This window comes from Elephantulus edwardii, unplaced genomic scaffold, assembly GCF_000299155.1.
Source record: "Elephantulus edwardii isolate Elephantulus edwardi_28Jun2011 unplaced genomic scaffold, EleEdw1.0 scaffold00122, whole genome shotgun sequence".
NCBI classification, from domain to species: domain Eukaryota; kingdom Metazoa; phylum Chordata; class Mammalia; order Macroscelidea; family Macroscelididae; genus Elephantulus; species Elephantulus edwardii.
Window position 1 is genome coordinate 8,164,630 of NW_006399872.1, and position 3,991 is coordinate 8,168,620.

At 37.6% G+C, this 3,991-nt stretch overlaps 1 protein-coding gene across 1 annotated transcript in view; it reads right to left on the reverse strand.

Annotated features, from left to right (window-relative positions):
- The window catches only part of SLC39A8 (solute carrier family 39 (zinc transporter), member 8), a 118,492-nt gene that overhangs the window by 1,087 nt on the left and 113,414 nt on the right, over positions 1–3,991 (reverse strand). The window lies entirely within an intron of this gene.

A 3,991-nucleotide genomic window follows, 5' to 3' on the forward strand; every position in this document is an offset into this window, starting at 1 on the left:
ACTGAATTTCTGATTCCCTTCTCTGTAAGACAGTAATCCTATGAAAATAGGGATGAAACGTAGTTCTCTCCAGTGTCTATAAGCCTTACATATTTCTAAGTTTGGTACAGAAATACCAATGAATAGGAACTAATTAAATAATTCTTTTCAGAATACACTATATACTTAATTCCTGATCTTTTCAATATTGCCTCTTTTGGCTTGCTTTACCTTCACAAAAGCATAAGATTTTAAAGCAAATTATGTAAGAACATTGATATGTTCTCTTACACCCACACATACATATTTAAGATTATAAAAGTCTCATTACAATGACAGCAATTAAATCCCCAAGTCCTGTGCTGTTAATTTACCCTTTCTCAGCAGATAAATTCTTCTGAAAAGGCTACCTGAGGAAATGGGCAAGTGCCAACTTTTCACAACATGTTCCAAAAAGACTTGTAAGAATATAAATATACTAGAGAAGGATAGGCAATCTCCTCCTGTGTAATTTACTGCATTTGAAAACCCACTGGGGGATCAGCTATGGGACAGTTCCTACTTGACAGTACACAAAAACAACTACACACACACATATATGCACATAGAAAGCTGAATATATATAATTATTTATATATATAGTTGTTATATATGTGTATGTGTTAGTTATATATACAGGTGTTATTTATATACACAGGTGTTATTTATTTATATATATAGTTGTTATATATATAGCTGTTGACATATACATGTTGTTGTTGTTAAGTGCTGTCGAGTTGCAGGTGACTCATAGCGACCCTATGAAGTAGAGTCCTCGACGCTTGGGTGCCTTTCATCCTCTCTCCCGGTTCATAGGGTTTCTGGAGGCAAGCTATTACGGAAGTGGATGCCACTCCTCCTTCCAAGATATATACATAGTTGTTGATATATATATATATATATATATACACACACACACAGTTGTGATATATATACATATAGTTGTGAGCCATCTATCTATCTATATCTATCTATCTATCTATCTATCTATCTATAAATTGTTATATATCTTGTAGAACACTAATACCTTGGAGAATTTCAGAAATCTTAGTCAACCCACATGCCTGACTTAGGAAAACTGTTGCTAGGATAAAATGGGCAAAAGATGCCAAATCATTGTTAAAAGAGCAAAACTGTTATCTGTGTAAATGGGATCATTTATTATTATTTCCTTTAATGGAAACAACTCCAATCGCTTCTGTCTATACGTGAGATGGAAATGATGCACAAGAATAAAATTAGGGGAAAATAGTGATTGTGTGAAGAAAAAGAGGTAAAGAAGCAGTTTCAATAAGATGAATCTTGGCTGTTACAAAGTTCTGCACAGAATAATCAACAGAGCTAGAAAACCACTTAGAAACAAAAATGCAGATGAAGGAAATTAGTGGTTGAATCACTTATTAACACATATGCCATTATATATACAAAGTTCCTTAATTTTTAACTTTAGCACATTCTAAAGGAACTCTGGCAGTATAATGAGTTAAGTGTTGGACTGCTAGTCATAAAGCAAGAAGTTCAAGCCCACCAGCAGTTCTGTGGGAGAAAAATGGACAGCCTGCTCTAAATAAGATTTGCACCCTGAGAAACTCAATGAGTTAATTCTACTCTGTGCAATAGAGAGTTACTGAGTTGTAATGAGCTTGATGGCAGTGAGTGAGCGCATTTTAATTTTCTAGAAAGGTGTCCATTTTCAACTTATCTGGAATCCTATCAGATGGTTAGGAGGCATGTTTTCTTATACACAAACATACACGTTGTTGTTGTTGTTGTTATGTGCTGTCGAACAGCTTGCAGCGCATAGTGATCCTATGTACAACTGTTCTGAACCTATTCTATCCTATCTATGCCAATCCTATTGTCTCTGACACACCTACCCCATTACCCCAGTCACTGAGTCAATCCATCAAGGGCCTTCCCTCTTGTGCTGTCCCTCCAACCTCTCAAACATGATGCCCCTCTCTAAGAACTGGTTCTTCCTTGCAACAGGCCCCAAGTATGTGAGACAGAGCTTCAGAATCCTTGCCTCCAAGAAGCAGCCTGGTTTCACCCTATTCAGGCCGAAACTGTTGTCCTGGAAGTCCATGGTATATTCACTAACAGCACCACAACTCAAACACATCAATTCTCCTTTTATCACTCCTAGTCATTGTCCAGCTTTCTAACACATAGCAAGTAATTGTGAACTTCATGGCCTGGATCACACACACTTTACTCTCCAGACTGATATTATTGCTCTGGAGAGATCCCTCACAGCTGACTTTCCCAATGCAACTTGTCTTGATTTTTAGGCTGCTAATACAAAAAATGTTGATTGTGGAGCCAAACAAAATGAAGCCGTTAACAATCTCAATCTCTTCACCATCTATCAACATACTGTCAAGTGGCCCAGTGATGAGAATCATTGTTTTCTTGATATTGAGCTTCAATCCATATTGAAGCAAGCGCTTCATTCAAGTCCTCCTCAGTCTCAGCAAGCAGGGTTGTGTCATCTGCATAATACAGGTCATTAATTCCTCCAATCCTAATGCTACATTCCTCCTCATGAAGTACAGCCTCCTGAATGATCTGTCCTCCACAGAAATTGAAAAGATATGGAGACGGGATGCACCCCTGACACACTTTTTTCTTTATTTTAAACCATGCAGTGTTTCCTTGCTCTGAATGCCTCCTAGTCCAAGTACAGGTTTCACATAAGCACAATTAAGCATTTTGGGATTCCCATTCTTCTCAGAGTTAGCAACAGTTTGTTGTGATCCACACAGTTAAATGCCATTGTATAGTCAATGAAACACGGACATTCCTCTGGTACTCTCTACTTTCAGCCAAGGTCCATCTGATTAGTTAAAATAGCCCTAGTACCACAACCTCTTCTAAGACCAGCTTGCACATCTGACAAGTTCTCTATTGATGTGCTGTTCTAGTCATTTCTGTGTAATTTTCAGCAGAATCTTGCCTGCATGTGATATTAATGTTATTGTCTGATAGTTTCTGCAATCTGTTGGGTCATATTTTTTTGGAGTGGGAACAAATATAGATCTCTTCCAGTCAGTTGGCCAGATGGTTGTACTCAGATTTCTTGGTACAACTTGCTGAGCATACCCAGGGCAGTGTCTGTTTGTTGAAATATGTCCACTGGTATGTCATCAATTCCTGGGGTCTTGTTTTTTGCCAATTCTTTCAAAGAAGCTTGAACTTCTTCCTTCATCACAGGTTCTTGCTCATACTTTGCTTCATAAAATTCTTCTTTGTCTGCCAATTCCTTTTGGAACCATGACTCTGTATATTTCTTCCATCTTCTTTTAATGTTTCCTGCATCATTAAATATTCTGTCCAAAGCATTCTTAAGTATGGCACCTCGAGGCTTGAATTTTTTCTTCAGTGCCTTCAGCTTAAGAAATACCATGCAAATTTGGCCCTTTTGATTTTCTGACTCCAGCTCTTTGCATATTTCATTGTAATACCTTACTCTATCGTCTTCTGCGGTCCTTTGAAATCTTCTGTTCAGCTCCTTGATTTCTTGATTTCTTCCATTTTCTTTGGCTTCTGGCACTCTAGTACAATATTCAGAGTTTTTGTCTGACATCCATCTTGGTCTTTTCTTCCTCCTCTGTCTTTGTAATAATATTTTGCATTCTTCATAGATGATAGTTTTTATACCCACCCACAGCTCATCTAATCTTTGTTCAATAGTATTAAAGACCTCAAACCTCTTCCTGAAATGGTTTTGAAATTCAAGTGGGACAGACTCAAGATTAAATTTTGGTTCTTGTGGATTACATTTGCTTTTGCTTCAGCTCGAAATTGCATGAGTATTTGATACTTTGTTCAACAATCAGCTCCTGGCCTTGTTTTCACAGCTGATACTCCAGTGCTTCTTTGCACAGATGTAATCGATCTCATTCACATGTATACCACCAGGTGAAATCCATGTGTATGTTGTTTTTGTTGTTATGTGCCGTTGAGTCATCTG